Consider the following 19,669-nt stretch of genomic DNA (forward strand, 5'->3'; position numbering starts at 1 on the left):
TATATCTGCGGCGGGTGGTCGGCAAGAGATGAAACAGTTTAAACCACTTCCGGATCGCCCGCCGCAGTTTTACGTCGGTGCTTTGACGTTAAATACCGGGGTTATGGCAGCAGATAGCTATAGGTATTTTTTTAAACTGTGGTCGATCTGCTTTAACATAAGGGAGGTCCCAGCAGCGGATTCGCCGCGGGAGAGGTGCCCCCCCTCCCATCACTTCCCAGTCGTTTTCCCCGCTTATCGAACCGGTCAGTAGCGGGGAAAAAGATCCGGTCCGCTGTCTCCTCACGCAGGAAGTCAAGTGAGGGCAAGATGGCCCCCACTCCACTCTATGGCCTTGGAGGACCGGGGCGACGTCATACGTCACTTCCCAGCAACGGATTTAAAGGACCCATTTTTTTTCTCTTTTTTAGTGCAGATGTGAGATGTGGGGTCTTTTTGACCTTAGATCTCACAATAAAGAGGACCTGTCCTGCTTGGAATAAAAGTGATCAAAAAATGTTTTTTTTTTTTTTTAAAGGACAGTGTAAAAATTAAAGATAAAATAAATAGTAAAGAAAAATTAAAGTGCCCCGTCCCCGTTAGGTCGTGTGCAGAAGCGAACGCATACGCAAGTCCTGCGCACATATTTTAACGGTGTGCGATCGTTAGAGTGAGAGCAATAATTTGAGCCCTAGACCTCCTCTGTAACTCTAAACTGGTAACCTGTAGACATTTTTAAAATGTCGCCTATGAGGATTTGTAAGTACTAATGTTTGTCGTCATTCCACGAGCGTGCGCAATTTTGAAGCATGACATGTTGGGTATCTATTTACTCGACGTAACATTATCTTTCACATTATAGAAAGTAATTGTGCTAAATTTACTGTTTTCTTATTTTTTAATTAAAAAAAGTGTATTTTTTTCCCCAAAAAAATTGCGTTTGTAAGACCTTTGCGCAAATACGGTGTGATAAAAAATATTGCAATGATCTCCATTTTATTCTCTAGGGTCTCTGCAAAAAAATGTGTGTGTGTGTGTGTGTGTGTGTGTGTGTATATATATATATATATATATATATATATATAATGTTTGGGGGTTCTAAGTAACTTTTTAGCAAAAAAAAAAATGATTTTAAATTGTAAAAAACAAGTGTCAGTAGTATGTAAAAAAATCTCAGTACACACCAATCCTAGTCTTGGATTTTAATGATAAAATCACACAATACACAACGGGAATTATAAATGAGACCCCTGAATTTCATGTTCTACACTTTGCTAGTAATTATCCGGAGGATCCAAATCTTCCCGTATTGGTCTGCAGCAAAACCTGCAAAAAACAGAAATACTGTATATAATAAGCAGATTGAAATATTAAGCATTTACAAGAGGGCCCGGCATCAAATACATTACTGAGCATGCTGCACTGTACGTGAATAATCTATCAATGTATGTATTCCCTCTCATATAGAACATAGTACTCCCCCCCCTGACAATACCTTCATCTGCTTTCTCTCCAGAAGGACAGAGCCATCTTTGTTCAGGCATCATCTAGGGTTGGGGTCTCAAACTGGCAGCCTTCCAGCTGTTGTGGCACTACAAATTCCATCATGCCCCTACCCCCGGGAGTCATGCTTGTAATTGTCAGCCTTGCAATGCTTCATGGGAATTGTAGTTCTGCAACAGCTGGAGGGCTACCAGTTTGAGACCCCCTGATCTACAGTCACCATCTACAGTCCAGGACTGAAATGCCAGCTCAGAGATGACACAATCATGTGAATCCTGGTGCTTGTGTTCACAAATGTCTGACACAAATCAGCCCCTGCTCCAGCCTCTCATCTTGTGAATTTCTTCCAAGTTACATTGTGGCAGTCTGGTCACTGGGGGGACTGATGACATCATCTCTGTCTAGACATCTTTTTTTTTTTTTTTTTTCTGTATAGATAAAATGTATCTGAATGGTTATTCTTTCTCATTGGGTTCCAAGCCTTACCCAATAGAAGCCACAGAGGTCTTGTACATTAGAGCCCATAATCTTATAAGAAACTTGAGGTATGAGGGTCCTGTCTATTGGAGCCTCTCATCTAATAGGGAACATAGGGTAGGAGGATCCCGAATATTAGAGACTATTATCTAATAGGGAACAGGTGGGATGAGTGTCCTGTACATAAGATCCTATCATCTAATAGGGAACAGGTGGGATGAGGGTCCTGTACATTAGATCCTATCATCTAATAGGGAACAGGTGGGATGAGTGTCCTGTACATTAGAGCCTGTCATCCAATAGGGAACAGGTGCGATGTGTGTCATGTATTTTAGAGCCTATCATCCTATAAGAAACTCAAGGTATGAGGGTCCTGTCCATTGGAACCTGTCATCTAATAGGGAACATAAGGTAGGAGGATCCTGAATATTAGAGCCTATTATCTAATAGGGAACAGGTGGGATGAGGGCCCTGTACATAAGATCCTATCCTCTAATAGGGAACAGGCGGGATGAGTATCCCATACATTAGAGCCTATAATCTAATAGGGAACAGATGGGATGAGGGTCCTGTACATTAAACTCCTTCATCTAATAGGGAAAAGGAGGTATGAGGGTCCAGTACATTAGAGCCCTTCATCTAATAGGGAACAGATGAGATGAGTGCCCTGTACATTAGAGCCTATCATCTAATAGGGAACAGGTGGGATGAGGGCCCTGTACATAAGATCCTATCCTCTAATAGGGAGCACATGGGATGAGGGTCCTGTACATTAAACCCATTCATCTATTAGGGAAAAGGAGGTATGAGGGTCCAGTACATTAGAGCCTATCATCTAATAGGGAATAGGTGGGATGAGTATTCTGTACATTAGAACCTATCATCTAATAGGGAACAGGTGGGATGGGGGTCTTGTGCATTAGAGCCTTTCATCTAATAGGAAAAAGGTGGGATGAGTGCCCTGTACATTAGAGCCTATCATCTAATAGGGAACAGGTGGGATGAGTGTCCTGTACATTAGAGCCTATCATCTAATAGGGAACAGGTGGGATGGGGGTCCTGTACATTAGAGCCTATTATCTAATAGGGAACAGGTAGGATAAGGGTCCTGTACATTAGAGCCTATCATCTAATAGGGAGAAGGTGGGATGAGGGTCCTGTACATTAGAGCCTATCATCTAATAGGGAACAGGTGGGATGAGTGTCCTGTACATTAGAGCCTATCATCTAATAGGGAACAGGTGGGATGAGGGTCCTGTACATTAGAGCCTATCATCTAATAGGGAACAGGTGGGATGAGGGTCCTGTACATTAGAACCTATCATCTAATAGGGAACAGGTGGGATGAGGGTCCTGTACATTAGAGCCTATCATCTAATAGGCAACAGGTGGGATGAGGGTCCTCTACATTAGAGCCTATCATCTAATAAGGAACAGGTAGGATGAGGGTTGTAGCGGAGAAGTAGTTCAATCTACAGGGTCTCCGCTGATAGACAGGAAAACCCTTTACCTCTTCCCTCCCACAGACTAGACGAAACAAAAGCTGGGAGTCAACAACAACTTTTATTCACAGGCTTTAGTATTTATGGGATTCCCCATGCAAGGGGCTTCCCCACAGACATTCCAGGGGCTGTACAGCACATGGGGGACTGAATATGTGTACCTTGAAACAGGCAGTCTTTCAACACACACCCCCTGCGGAGAGATGTCTCCAGCCCAGACCAATGTCTGTGTCATGATTCCACACAATTAGACACAGAAACAGGAGGGGGAGGGGGGATGGGGGAAGAAGGGCTGCAGCATTACATTACAAATACTTGGTTCTAAACTGTATACACATGCAATAAACATAATGCATACACGAAGGACAATATACAGTGGCTGTGTTTGCCACAATGCTCCCCCAGAACCAAGCCGGCATACACAGTCTGATCCTAACGGATCGGCTTGGGGATGTCCGGGGAGTACTCACAGATCATTTTTCCAGTTCAGTTTGTCGCGATAACCCATCAGCATTGCCATTCTGTTCTCCGGGGCGGTAGTGAATAGTAAAGTCATGCGGTTGTAACGCCAAACTCCAGCGCAACAATTGGGCAATGTCCCCTGCCACTCGGTTTAGCCACTCCAATGGGTTGTGATCCGTGAGTAGGGTGAACTGTTGTCCATACAAGTAGGGCTGAAGCTTCATTCCCTGGGGAGAAGCTCTCTGCTCAAGTAGGTTACGGGATGTTCTCTGCCATCTTCTCCAACCGGGCTCAATACTGTTCTTAATGCAAACATTGAAGCGTCTGGACCTCAGAAGGCCAGTAGGTCTCCGTGATGTTGGCCTGGGATCTGGACTGGCAGGAACGCTGAGGGCAACTGGCCTAGATCGTTCCCCAGTAAAATGTCGGTGGGGAGCTCCCGCATCAACCCCAAATCAATCAGACCTGACCCGGCACCCCAATTCAAGTGGACCTTCGCAGTGGGTAGTCGGTGTACTGCTCCCCCTGCCATCCGTACCACTGCTGAGCCTCCGGTTTGAGGACCAGGTGTCGCTTGACCAAGGTGAGAGTGGCTCCCATGTCTCGGAGACCTTGAGCGGGCATTCCATTTAACTGGACCGATTGTGGATGGTGCTCTTGGTTCTCCGTAGCGGCTTGCACCGGTTAGCTTCATGAAGAGTACCCCATTGCTCCTCGGTGTGTTTGAACCTGGGTACAACTGGGGGAACCTCTGTGGGATAGGGGACCGTTGTCCGTGCTGAAGGGGGTGACCCTGGTCGGATCCATGCAGCTTGGTTCCTGCTCTGGGTACAGTCTCGTCGATAGTGCTCAAACTGCTTGCACCTGTGGCATTGTACCCCACTGCGGGACGGGTATCTGGGTGTTTGGTGTTTGGAGGAGTTTCGCCCCCCTCTGTGGTAGTACTTGTCCTGTGGTGCGAGCCTGCTGCCGGGTCACAACCGGATAAGCTTCGTGGATGGTAGATTGGGGAACAAAAGCTGAAGTCAGCTCCCCCAGGTAGTTGCCCAAAATAACGTCTGCGGGTAAATCCTGCATCATGCCCACCTCCACATTCCCATACCCCGCTCCCCAATTCAGGTGTACCTTGGCAGTGGGAATCTGGTAGATCGCTCCCCCGGCTACACGTACTGCCACACACTCCCCGGTGAGGTTGCCCTTGGGTACTAGGTGGTTGCGGACCAGCGTTATAGTAGCTCCAGAGTCTCGCAACCCCTGTACCTTTCTCCCCTCCATCTGTACCTCTTGTCGGTGCCCTTGGCGGTTTTCAGAAGCCGCTTGGATAGGGTTGACTTCATGTAACGTACCCAGAGGTTCCTCGGTGGAAGCTGGGACCTCGGGTACTCTGTAGGGTTCCGCTTGGGCACAATGAACCGCTGCTCGGTTGTTGGGTTCCGGGGTATTCCAGCTGGGCCGTGGTCGGTTGCGGGGGCAGTCCCGCTGCATATGTCCCTGCTGGTTGCAGGTGTGGCATCGTATTGGGGGGCGAGTCTGATACCTGGGGGTGTAGGTGTTATCGCTTACCCCCAGGCGTGCTGGGACGGCTGCGGTTATGGCTGGTACTGGTGCTGTAGGTCCATAGGCTGCTCTTGGTTGAGTGCGCTGTTCCCTCCTGGTATCTTGGAACTCATCCGCTAACTTGGCTGCGTCTTGTAGAGTGTGGGGTTTCCGATCTCGCACCCAACTCTGCAGATGAGCGGGTATCCCGTTAAAGAACTGCTCCATTACAGTTAGCTGGAACAGGTCTTCTAGGGTGTTGACTTGGGTGGCTTCCAACCATCCTTTTGCCGCTCGTTGTAGATGGTGCGCCCATTCTGTGTGAGTGTCTATGGTGAGCTTTTTAATATCTCAGAACTTTAGGCGGTAGGCCTCTGAGGTAATCTCATACCTAGCTAGAATGGCCTGCTTCACCTTGGCATAGTCTGTACTGTCCTCGTCGGGTAAGGCCCGGTATGCCTCTGCTGTGCGACCAGATAGTCTCTCTGCCAGTAGGGGTACTCGATCCTCTGCACTGATATTGTGCAGGTGGCATAACCTTTCGAAATCTTGTAGGTAATCATCTACCTCGCCTTCGGTTTCGGTATAGCTTTTAAACGCCTGGTACGGAATCTTGGGCCTCCCCTGGGTAGTGTGGACAGGCGTTGGAGCTCTCTACCTGGCTCGCTGACTTGCTTGGTGTTTGACCACCAGGTATTCTTGTACGTCCGCCATCAGCCGGTCCAGTATTTCTCTTGAGTGGGGCTCTGGGTAGTAGGCCAGTCTGCTCTGTAGCTCCTTGTCAAATTCGCTGTGTTCTGTCTCCTGTGGGCCCGCTACAGGGGTTGCTTTGTCTCCCTCCATGAGCTCTGCTACCAGGGTCGCTTTTGTTTTGCGGCTGGCGTTTCCCACTCTAGCTTGCAATAATTCCTTCAATGTAGTTCTTTTCAATGCTGCATAGTTCACCTCCATTCACCAAGTGTTCGTATACTTTGACTTATTTCCCGAATGCTGGTTTTATCCGAATGGCTCGTTCCGTTGTGCTGCTGCCTCTCCTCTTTGTTCGGTAGTTACTGCCGATCGTGGATCTGCTGTGCGGTTTGCAATCCCGTCGCTTGCCACCAGTTGTAGCGGAGAAGTAGTTCAACCTACAGGGTCTCAGCTGATAGACAGGAAAACAGGTAATAATCCAAATAGGCAGATACAGCATGCAACAATCCAGGTAGCGTTATACCTCTATTTCCCAGAGACTAGACTAAACAAAAGCTGGGAGTCAACAACAACTTTTATTCACAGGCTTTAGTATTTATGGGATTCCCCATGCAAGGGGCTTCCCCACAGACATTCCAGGGGCTGTACAGCACATGGGGGACTGAATATGTGTACCTTGAAACAGGCAGTCTTTCAAATACACACCCCCTGCGGAGAGATGTCTCCAGCCCAGACCAATGTCTGTGTCATGATTCCACACAATTAGACACAGAAACAGGAGGGGGAGGGGGGATGGGGGAAGAAGGGCTGCAGCATTACATTACAAATACTTGGTTCTAAACTGTATACACATGCAATAAACATAATGCATACACGAAGGACAATATACAGTGGCTGTGATTGCCACAAGGGTCCTGTACATTAGAGCCTATCATCTAATAGGGAACAGATGGGATGAGGGTTCTTTACATCAAAGCCTATCATCTAATAGGGAACAGGTGGGATGAGGTTCCTATACATTAGAGCCTATCATCTAATAGGGAACAGGTGGGATGAGGTTCCTATACATTAGAGCCTATCATCTAATAGGGAACAGGTGGGATGAGTGTCCTGTACATTAGAGCCTTTCATCTAATAGGCAACAGGTGGGATGAGAGTCCTGTACATTAGAGCCTATCATCTAATAAGGAACAGGTGGGATGAGGGTCCTGTACATTAGAGCCTATAATCTTATAGGGAACAGGTGGGATGAGGGTCCTGTACATTAGAGCTTATCATCTAATAGGGAACATGTGGGATGAGGGTCCTGTACATTAGAGCCTATCATCTAAAAGGCAAAAGGTGGGATGAGGGTCCTGTACATTAGAGCCTATTATCTAATAAGGAACAGGTAGGATGAGGGTCCTGTACATTAGAGCCTATCATCTAATAGGGAACAGATGGGATGAGGGTCCTGTACATCAAAGCCTATCATCTAACAGGGAACAGGTGGGATGAGGTTCCTATACATTAGAGCCTATCATCTAATAGGGAACGGGTGGGATGAGGTTCCTATACATTAGAGCCTATCATCTAATAGGGAACAGGTGGGATGAGTGTCCTGTACATTAGAGTCTTTCATCTAATAGGGAACAGGTGGGATTAGTATCCTGTACATTAGAGCCTATCATCTAATAGGGAACACGTGGGATGAGTGTCCTATACATTAGAGCCTATCATCTAATAGGGAACAGGTGGGATGAGGGTCCTGTACATTAGAGCCTATCATCTAATAGGGAACAGGTGGGATGAGTATCTTGTACATTAGAGCCTATTGTCTAATAGGGAACAGGTGGGATGAGGGTCCTGTACATTAGAGCCTATCATCTAATAGGTAACAGGTGGGATGAGGGTCCTGTACATTAGAGCCTATCATCTAATAGGGAACAGGTGGGATGAGTATCCTGTACATTAGAGTCTATCGTCTAAGAGGGAACAGGTGGGATGAGGGTCCTGTACATCAAAGCCTATCATCTAATAGGGAACAGGCGGGATGAGGTTCCTGTACATTAGAGCCTATCATCTAATAAGGAACAGGTGGGATGAGGGTCCTGTACATTAGAGCCTATAATCTAATAAGTAACAGGTAGGATGAGGGTCCTGTACATTAGAACCTATCATCTAATAGGGAACACGTGGGATGAGGGTCCTGTACATCAAAGCCTATCATCTAATAGGGAACAAATGGGATGAGGTTCCTATACATTAGAGCCTATCATCTAATAGGGAACAGGTGGGATGAGGGTCCTGTACATTAGAGCCTATAAGCTAAAAGCGAACAGGTGGGATGAGTGTCCTGTACATTAGAGCCTATCATCTAATAGGGAACAGGTGGGATGAGAGTCCTGTACATTAGAGCCTATCAGCTAATAGGGAACAGGTGGGATGAGGTTCCTATACATTAGAGCCTATCATCTAATAGGGAACATGTGGGATGAGTGTCCTGTACATTAGAGCCTATCATCTAATAGGGAATAGGTGGGATGAGTATTCTGTACATTAGAACCTATCATCTAATAGGGAACTGGTGGGATGAGGGTCCTGTACATTAGAGCCTATCATCTAATAGGGAACAGGTGGGATGAGGGTCCTGTACATTAGAGCCTATCATCTAATAGGGAATAGGTGGGATGAGTGTCCTGTACATTAGAGCCTATCATCTAATAGGGAACAGGTGGGATGAGGATCCTGTGCATTAGAACCTATCATCCAATAGGGAACAGGTGGGATAAGTGTCCTGTACATTAGAGCCTATCATCCAATAGGGAACAGGTGGGATGAGTATCCTGTACATTAGAACCTATCATCTAATAGGGAACAGGTGGGATGAGGGTCCTGTACATTAGAACCTATCATCTAATAGGGAACAGATGGGATGAGGGTCCTGTACATGAAAGCCTATCATCTAATAGGTAACAGGTGGGATGAGGGTCCTGTATATTAGAGCCTATCATCTAATAGGGAACAGGTGAGATGAGGGTCCTGTACATTAGAGCCTATCAGCTAAAAGATAACAGGTGGGATGAGTGTCCTGTACATTAGAGCCTATCGTCTAATAGGGAACAGGTGGGATGAGGGTCCTGTACATTAGAGCCTATCAGCTAATAGGGAACAGGTGGGATGAGGTTCCTATACATTAAAGCCTATCATCTAATAGGGAACATGTGGGATGAGTGTCCTGTACATTAGAGCCTATCATCTAATAGGGAATAGGTGGGATGAGTATTCTGTATATTAGAACCTATCATCTAATAGGGAACTGGTGGGATGAGGGTTCTGTACTCTAGAGCCTATCATGTAATAAATAGGGAACAGGTGGGATGAGGGTCCCGTACATTAGAGCCTATCATCTAATAGGGAATAGGTGGGATGAGGGTCCTGTACATTAGAGCCTATCATCTAATAGGGAACAGGTGGGATGAGGATCCTGTGCATTAGAACCTATCATCCCATAGGGAACAGGTGGGATGAGTGTCCTGTACATTAGAGACTATCATCCAATAGGGAACAGGTGGGATGAGTTTCCTGTACATTAGAACCTATCATCTAATAGGGAACAGGTGGGATGAGGGTCCTGTACATTAGAACCTATCATCTAATAGGGAACAGATGGGATGAGGGTCCTGTACATGAAAGCCTATCATCTAATAGGGAACAGGTGGGATGAGGGTCCTGTACATTAGAGCCTATCATCTAATAGGGAACAGGTGGGATGAGTGTCCTGTACATTAGAGCCTATCATCGAATAGGAAACAGGTGGGATGAGGGTCCTGTACATTAGAGCCTATCAGCTAAAAGGGAACAGGTGGGATGGGTGTCCTGTATATTAGAGCCTTTCATCTAATAGGGAACAGGTGGGATGAGTGTCCTGTACATTAGACCCTATCATCCAATAGGGAACAGGTGGGATGAGTATTTTGTACATTAGAACCTATCATATAATAGGGAACTGGTGGGATGAGGGTCCTGTACTCTAGAGCCTATCATCTAATAGGGAACAGGTGGGATGAGGGTCGTGTACATTAGAGCCTATCATCTAATAGGGAACAGGTGGGATGAGGGTCGTGTACATTAGAGCCTATCATCTAATAGGGAACAGGTGGGATGAGGATCCTGTGCATTAGAACCTATCATCCAATAGGGAACAGGTGGGATGAGTGTCCTGTACATTAGAGCCTATCATCCAATAGGGAACATGTGGGGTGAGTATCCTGTACATTAGAACCTATCATCTAATAGGGAACAGGTGGGATGAGGGTCCTGTACTCTAGAGCCTATCATGTAATATGGAACAGGTGGGATGAGGTTCCTATACATTAGAGCCTATCATCTAATAGGGAACAGGTGGGATGAGTGTTCTGTATATTAGAGCCTATCATCTAATAGGGAATAGGTGGGATGAGTATTCTGTACATTAGAACCTATCATCTAATAGGGAACAGGTGGGATGAGGGTCCTGTACATTAGAGCCTATCGTCTAATAGGGAACAGGTGGGATGAGGGTCCTGTACATTAGAGCCTATCAGCTAATAGGGAACAGGTGGGATGAGGTTCCTATACATTAAAGCCTATCATCTAATAGGGAACATGTGGGATGAGTGTCCTGTACATTAGAGCCTATCATCTAATAGGGAATAGGTGGGATGAGTATTCTGTATATTAGAACCTATCATCTAATAGGGAACTGGTGGGATGAGGGTCCTGTACTCTAGAGCCTATCATGTAATAAATAGGGAACAGGTGGGATGAGGGTCCCGTACATTAGAGCCTATCATCTAATAGGGAATAGGTGGGATGAGGGTCCTGTACTGTAGAGCCTATCATGTAATAGGGAACAGGTGGGATGAGGTTCCTATACATTAGAGCCTATCATCTAATAGGGAACAGGTGGGATGAGTGTTCTGTACATTAGAGCCTATCATCTAATAAGGAATAGGTGGGATGAGTATTCTGTACATTAGAACCTATCATCTAATAGGGAATAGGTGGGATGAGTATTCTGTATATTAGAACCTATCATCTAATAGGGAACTGGTGAGATGAGGGTCCTGTACATTAGAGCCTATCAGCTAAAAGATAACAGGTGGGATGAGTGTCCTGTACATTAGAGCCTATCGTCTAATAGGGAACAGGTGGGATGAGGGTCCTGTACATTAGAGCCTATCAGCTAATAGGGAACAGGTGGGATGAGGTTCCTATACATTAAAGCCTATCATCTAATAGGGAACATGTGGGATGAGTGTCCTGTACATTAGAGCCTATCATCTAATAGGGAATAGGTGGGATGAGTATTCTGTATATTAGAACCTATCATCTAATAGGGAACTGGTGGGATGAGGGTTCTGTACTCTAGAGCCTATCATGTAATAAATAGGGAACAGGTGGGATGAGGGTCCCGTACATTAGAGCCTATCATCTAATAGGGAATAGGTGGGATGAGGGTCCTGTACATTAGAGCCTATCATCTAATAGGGAACAGGTGGGATGAGGATCCTGTGCATTAGAACCTATCATCCCATAGGGAACAGGTGGGATGAGTGTCCTGTACATTAGAGCCTATCATCCAATAGGGAACAGGTGGGATGAGTATCCTGTACATTAGAACCTATCATCTAATAGGGAACAGGTGGGATGAGGGTCCTGTACATTAGAACCTATCATCTAATAGGGAACAGATGGGATGAGGGTCCTGTACATGAAAGCCTATCATCTAATAGGGAACAGGTGGGATGAGGGTCCTGTACATTAGAGCCTATCATCTAATAGGGAACATGTGGGATGAGTGTCCTGTACATTAGAGCCTATCATCGAATAGGAAACAGGTGGGATGGGTGTCCTGTATATTAGAGCCTTTCATCTAATAGGGAACAGGTGGGATGAGTGTCCTGTACATTAGACCCTATCATCCAATAGGGAACAGGTGGGATGAGTATTTTGTACATTAGAACCTATCATATAATAGGGAACTGGTGGGATGAGGGTCCTGTACTCTAGAGCCTATCATCTAATAGGGAACAGGTGGGATGAGTATCCTGTAAATTAGAGCCTATCATCTAATAGGGAACAGGTGGGATGAGGGTCGTGTACATTAGAGCCTATCATCTAATAGGGAACAGGTGGGATGAGGATCCTGTGCATTAGAACCTATCATCCAATAGGGAACAGGTGGGATGAGTGTCCTGTACATTACAGCCTATCATCCAATAGGGAACATGTGGGGTGAGTATCCTGTACATTAGAACCTATCATCTAATAGGGAACAGGTGGGATGAGGGTCCTGTACTCTAGAGCCTATCATGTAATAGGGAACAGGTGGGATGAGGTTCCTATACATTAGAGCCTATCATCTAATAGGGAACAGGTGGGATGAGTGTTCTGTACATTAGAGCCTATCATCTAATAGGGAATAGGTGGGATGAGTATTCTGTACATTAGAACCTATCATCTAATAGGGAACAGGTGGGATGAGGGTCCTGTACATTAGAGCCTATCGTCTAATAGGGAACAGGTGGTATGAGGGTCCTGTACATTAGAGCCTATCATCTAATAGGGAATAGGTGGGATGAGGGTCCTGTACATTAGAGCCTATCATCTAATAGGGAACAGGTGGGATGAGGGTACTCTACATTAGAACCTATCATCTAATAGGGAACAGGTGGGATGAGGGTCCTGTACTCTAGAGCCTATCATGTAATAGGGAACAGGTGGGATGAGGGTCCTGTACATTAGAGCCTATCATCTAATAGGGAACAGGTGGGATGAGGATCCTGTGCATTAGAACCTATCATCCAATAGGGAACAGGTGGGATGTGTGTCCTGTACATAAGAGCCTATCATCCAATAGGGAACAGGTGGGATGAGTATCCTGTACATTAGAACCTATGATCTCATCAGGGCAGGGATAAGTCTCTGGTTGCTAGGACACTGGCGGGTACCGGCTCCCTGACAACCAGCAGCTCTGAGCTGGAACTGTCACATATAGCAGTTGTAGGAATATCACTGAAAAATCTTTCACTTTCTGCTGCAGCCGGAGGTCCGGTCTGCGGTAAAATAAGGTGTAAAATTATGTGGTAAACACCACAAAATACAAAACTGAAAGCATGTGATATTTAACACAACGTTTTTTAGTGATTTGCCTGTTCCTGATATAAATCTTCAAGCGGTATTTATCTATTAGTGAATGGAGCCCCCAATTTCTTTGCTGTGTTAGCAATCTTACCTTAGACTCTCTTGCAGACGTTATTGCAGGGGGTGTTGCAGCATCTTTCGTATGGGTGGTGGCAGTCACGGTCAAACCTGCATTCTGATTTATGCAATGGAGTACGACATACTACCCTGGGAATCCTGGGAAACTCGGGACAATGTCTGAGAGCTGCAACACAAGTATAGAATAATTTAATTGGTTTTACCCGAGAGAATCCATTTCCCTCTTCCCAGCACTATGTGTGTAATATAAAGAGGTTGGTTCCTTTATCACCGTACAATACACAGGAAACATCTGATCTGGCCATATCTTCCCGTCACCTATCAGGACATATCAGCAACTCATTTACTCCAGACTAAACTTGCATTGTCCTCCAGACTAAACTTGCATTGTCCTATCTAATATGTCTGGAAGCTGGAGATGGAGCATTGAAATGGCATCTTCTTACTTTTCTCCCACCAGAAACTGTAATAATTTTGAGTCTATTTGAGTCTAATTTTTAAGTGTACGTTTTTAAACTACTTTTTATTCACTGTATATATCTAATTATTGTTTACAATTCAATATAAAAAAAATGAATAAACCTTATTACATGAAAAAGGATTTCCAGAGCACTGCAAGTTAGTTAAAAAGACAACACAGCAGAGGAAGCTTGCTTTGCAGCTCCCTTTGTCTGATTGAAACCTCAGATTGAACCTTCTGATAGGGGAGAAGTCATTGCTGCAATGACTCAGCAATGGTGTTAATGAAGTGAAAAGGAGAGGTGTGCCTGTTCTCCCTCCCTCCCTTCCTCTCTCCTCACCCCTCTCCCTCTCCTTCTCTCTCTCTTTTTTATATATTCTATTAAGCAAAACAAGACACCCTACAGTCTCCCTTTCTCCACACATCTCCCCCCTTTTTACTATCCCCTTGTTTTTATCTTTATATATTTCCTGACTGTTTTTTGGGGACCTCACACCTGGCTCTTCTGGAGACAAGCTCCATAGATTATAACCCCCCCCCCCCCCCCCAAATTGCCCCTATTCTTATCTTTATAAACTTCTTGACATTTGTATTGGAGACATGTGAACCTTGTCCCCTGCTCTACTGGAGGGAAGTTCTCTGGGTCATACACTCGAGGTTGCCCCATCTGAGGTCACCCTCTCTTCTTATCTTTATATACTTCTTGATTGTTTTCCTGGAGACATGTGAACCTCATCCCTGGCTCTACTGGAGTAAAGCTCCATGGGTTATACACTCGAGATTGCTCCATGTGAGTTTATCATTATATACTTCTTGACTGTTTCCCTGCAGACATTTGAACCTCATCCCTGGCTCTATTGAAGGGAAGCTCCATGGGTCAAGGTTGCCCCATGTGAGGTTACCCCCTCTTCTTAACCTTATATACTTCTTGACCGTTTTCTTATAGACACCCAAACCTCATATCTGGCTCTACTGGATGAAAGCTCCATAGATCATACTCTTGAGCTCGCCCCCTGTTATTATCTTTATCTACTTCTTGACTTTTTTATTGGAGACACAATCCTAGTCTCTGGCTCCACTGGAGGGAAGCTCCATGGATAATACACTCGATGTTGCTCCCATGTAAGGTCCCCCCCTCTTCTAACCTTTATATACTTCACTGTTTTCCTGGAGTCATTTTAACCTCATTCCTGGCTCTACTGAAGGGAAGCTCCATAGGTCATACCCTCGAGGTTGCACCCTGTGAGGTCAGCCTCTCTTCTTATCTTTATATACTTCTTGATCGTTTTCCTGGAGATATGTTAACCTCTTCCCCGGCTCTACTGAAGGGAAGCTCCATTGGTCATACCCTCGAGGTTGCCCCCAGTGAGGTCACCCCCTCTTCCTATCCTTATACACGTCTTCACAGTTTTCTTGTAGACACCCAAACCTCATATCTGGCTCTACTGGATGAAAGCTCCATAGATCATACCCTTGAGGTTGCCCCCTGCTAACTCACCCCCTGTTTTTATCTTTATGTACTTCAAAAGGTCACATACTTGACCATTTTCTTGGAGATAAATGAACTTGTCCCCATCTCTAATGGAGGGAAGCTCCATTGGTCGCCCACTATGAGGACCCTCAACCCAACTATCATGCCTTGACTATGTTCAGGGATACCCTTTTGTGGACCTACTGCCAGTCTACACTGGCTTATGGGTCTAACTCCCTGTTTGTCCAGTACCAGGACTTGATAAGGAGGATATATGTTTTTAGACCTCACTAAAAAGACAAATAAAGCATATCTAAAGAATATATATAAGAACAAATAAAATCATAGTTTTGCATCCTGTAAAATAAACACGTGAATAGGTAAATAAGTAGATAAATAAATAAATAATAATATAAAACAATAATAAACAAATAATGAGAATGTATGTTTTTAAACCTTGGTGACTAGCCTAAAACCTATCTAAAGAAAAAAAAATTATAGCATTGCATCTTACAAATCAAATACATAAATAGGTAAATGAATAACAACAACAATAATGATAATAATAATAACAATACTAAACAAAAAATAATGAGAATGTATGTTTTTAACCCTCAGTGACTAACTTAAAACATATCTAAAGAAATAAAATTATAGTATTGCATCTTACAAAAAATAATAATACATTTTTATTTATAATAAATAACAAAATACATAAAACAAAAAAAAAAAAAAAACTCAAAGCAACACAGGAGAATAAGTCATAAGAAGATATTGCTACAACTGTATGTGAAATACAGTATTTTCGGCAATTAATACATTTCCCAAGTTGGATATTTCCCTTTTAAAAAAAAAGACATTGAATCACCTGAATCTTTTATCTCCAGTACGGGGAACTTTGCACCTCAGTCCCCACTTTCGAAACAAAGAACTGGAACATTTACCCATCACCTATTCTTGCCTGTGTGCAATAAACTGCTACGGTACTCAGAAAGGGCAAATCCACCAATATTGCTACATGTGGTAATATCACTTGTTTCATCAAAGAGGGTAAAGCGTCAGGTGGTATGTAAATCAGGGAATCAAATGCCAATTCTCTTACACAATTCCCAATTCTGAGCATATCAGGCATATCTAATGAAGAGGGATAGGCCAGGGACAATTAGGCTGGGGAGGAAAGACTAGATGATGCTGGGCATCCTCCAGCCAGGAAATGAGGCAGGCTCTAATTGACTTACTGCAGCTTTTAATGAGGAGCTCAAAGTGTGCAGTGAGTAAGCCATTTGAGTACAGAGGAACCTGTACATCTGTGCAAGACTGAAGGAAAGGTTGGAGGTCAGATTTAGAGCCCATTCACACAGGGGCGACACGACTTGCCGGGGCGACCTGTGAAGTCGCGGTGCACGGCGTGCACCGCGTCCTCGGCGCGACATGCAGGGACTTCATATAATTGAAGTCAATGCAAGTCGCCTCCAGGTCGCCCCAAAGTAGTACAGGACCCTTTTTCTAAGTCGGAGCGACTTGTGTCGCTCCTATTAGAACGGGTCCTGTGCTTATCAATGGCAGGCGACCGACCGCGACTTGTCAAGCGACCAAGTCACGCTACTGTGAATGGGGTCTTACAGTTACATTTACACAACCAAATAAAAGAACACAACAAACAAATAATAAGCAAAGTTGGCCACCAAGTTCTGCCATACCCGGAATGTTTGGCTCTTGTTGCATGACTTACCTATGTTGTTAGGACGTGGAGGAGGTGGATGGTAGGGTTTAGGAGGAGGAAAGTGGGGTGGTGGTGGAGGTTGAGGATCTGGATGGTAGGGTGAGAAGTCAGCATAGATGGCTGCACAGCTCAGGAGGAGGAGAAGGAAGACACCGGTGTACGGAGACATGGTGGAGTCTATGAGATTTGGGATGTACACGGTGTGTTATATAGGACTCAGTACAGGAGGAGATCAGGGCGAAGCGAGAATGTCAGAAAAGGCGGCATCATTATATCCAGAGTTTCGTCATACAAATTATAGTCTATTAGGATTATTTGTTTTTTAATATACACTTCACCTCAAGTGATATTTATAATGATGGCACCCCTCTATAATTATATTCTTATATAAACTTTCCTCTCACATACTTTCCTCTCACATGGCAGAGAAGTCCTCTGGCATGGACGATAGGGAAAACAATAACAGGAAGAGTAAACCTGATGAAGATGACACCCCCAACAATAGAGAAGAAGATGAGTAAGAGTGCCACAACAAAGGAATTATTACATTGCATGTTAAAATACTTGTTCTGTCCCACTTTTATGTATTTTTTATATCTTGTATGTCTGTTTTATGCACCTAATTAGACCCAGTCTTTCCAGATAGTATGGTCACTGTTGATATTGCTCCATCAGTCAAGGTTGAAGGTAAGCCAACCTAGATCCAAGCCCTCCATTGCCATGCCTATCCTCTTGGACATCAGCACTCCAGGAGCTTTCTACAACTTTGATACTAGCCAAGGAGGGGTTGCAGTTGGATGAGAAAGTCACCTGTTAAAGCTTGCCATACATTGGTAGATTATTGAACAAATGTTCATACAAAGAAACCTCATCAGTACATTAGAAAATATTAAAAGATTTGGCCAACATCATTCAAATGTACTTCAAAATTGTGTTTGCTTTAACATTTGAACTTGGTATGAAATGTCCCTTCCCAAACAAAAACCACATTCATTCCCTGAGAAAAAAAAAATTCCATCCTTCAAATTTTCTTAACACTACGATCAATATTAAATGTTTGTTTGAAGGGGTAGAGCCGGCCCTCCTGTACAGGGCCAGGCCCCACCAGTTCGGCAAGGGGCTCAGGGCAGATTCTTTAAATGCGTTTGGGAATATACACTGTAATCCTGCCAGCCTTGGCTCCCAGCAATTAGGTTACATCCCCAGGGACAGAAAGGGGACCATTTCTGAGTGGAACCTGTCCTGTTAAACTGCTGTATGGTCTTGGCCACCGTGCTGCAGCTCAGTTTCAAGGTCTTGGGAATCTTCTTATAGCCTAGGCCATCTTTATGAAGGGCAACGATTATTTTTTTTTTTTTAGATCCTCAGAGAGATCTTTGCTATGAGGTGCCATATTGACCTTCCAGTGACCAGTATGAGAGAGTGAGAGCGATAACACCAAATTTACCAAACCTGCTCCCCATTCACACCTGAGACCTTGTAACACTAACGAGTCTCATGACACCGGGGAGGGAAAATGGCTAATTAATGGGCCCAATTTGGACATTTTCACTTAGGGGTGTACTCACTTTTGTTGCCAATGGTTTAGACATTAATGGCTGTGTGTGGAGTTATTTTGAGGGGACAGCAAATTTACACTGTTATACAAGCTGTACACTCACTACTTTACATTGTAGCAAAGTGTCATTTCTTCAGTGTTGTCACATGAAAAGATAGAATAAAATATTTATAAAATGTGAGGGGTGTACTCACTTTTGTGGGATACTATAAACAGTGATGGATGAAACATTTGACCAAAATTTCAGGTTAGCAACCCCAAAATTGTAGGGGTGGTATAGTAAGACCTTCCCTACCTCTGTGCCAAATCTTGGCACCTGGACTAATTCGAGGCCTGATCTGTGGCCCCTCAAATTCCCGATCGCAACTGCACCATAGATTAACATAGCAGGCCAGGCTAGCCTAAACGTAGGGCCCTGTGGTAGCCGAACCACGGTGCTCAGGGGCACCATATTTGACACAGGGATACTATATGATAGCCAGGGGCCACATATATTTGTTTGGGGCCAATGCTTAATTTTCACAGGGACCTGCACTGGAGTAGACTTTAGCTGACCACCGTAGAATAGTCAAGGGATTCCTGCAGTATCCAGCACTCCCTGCTGTGCCATACGGCCCAGGGCCTCATACTCTCAAGGGGCCCTAGAAAAAGTTGACCAGGAAATTTTGGGCTAACAAACCCCAAAATGTTTGGGGTGGTAAAGGAAGGCCTCCCCTACTTCTGTGTCAAATATGGGCCCCCCGGACTCATTTGGTGTCTAAGCCATGGATTAACATAGCAGGCCAAGCTTCTATAAATGTAGGGCCCAAACCACGGGGGTTCAGGGCACCATAATTGGCAAACTTATACTAGAGGACCTCCAGTAGCCAAACAAACTTTTGGGGGACAATGCCTAGTTTTCGCAGGGACTGGTATGGTGATCGTCTTTGGCCAAATACTGCGGAACATAGGTACTGCAAAGCCCCGCTTCACGGGTACTATCGGATAGCTAAGACTATGGGGACTAACTACTTGCCCAATGACGGCTACAGCACGGTCAGCTTATTCTGGGAGGGTGTACAGG

The 19,669-nt window shown here is 44.8% G+C and overlaps 1 protein-coding gene and 1 pseudogene across 2 annotated transcripts in view; one reads left to right on the forward strand and one right to left on the reverse strand.

Moving 5' to 3' along the window:
• The window catches only part of LOC309550900 (3-galactosyl-N-acetylglucosaminide 4-alpha-L-fucosyltransferase FUT3-like), a 1,045,386-nt gene that overhangs the window by 677,824 nt on the left and 347,893 nt on the right, over positions 1 to 19,669 (forward strand). The gene's annotated exons all lie outside the window — the stretch shown is intronic.
• Positions 1,261 to 6,410, reverse strand: LOC309550313 (annotated as a pseudogene). The gene is made up of 2 exons: positions 4,869 to 6,410; positions 1,261 to 1,305 (listed from the first exon to the last, which is right to left on the reverse strand). The product of its transcript is annotated as an uncharacterized misc_RNA (transcript).

This window comes from Pelophylax lessonae, assembly GCF_965119305.1.
Source record: "Pelophylax lessonae genome assembly, chromosome: 3".
Taxonomy (NCBI): Eukaryota; Metazoa; Chordata; class Amphibia; order Anura; family Ranidae; genus Pelophylax; species Pelophylax lessonae.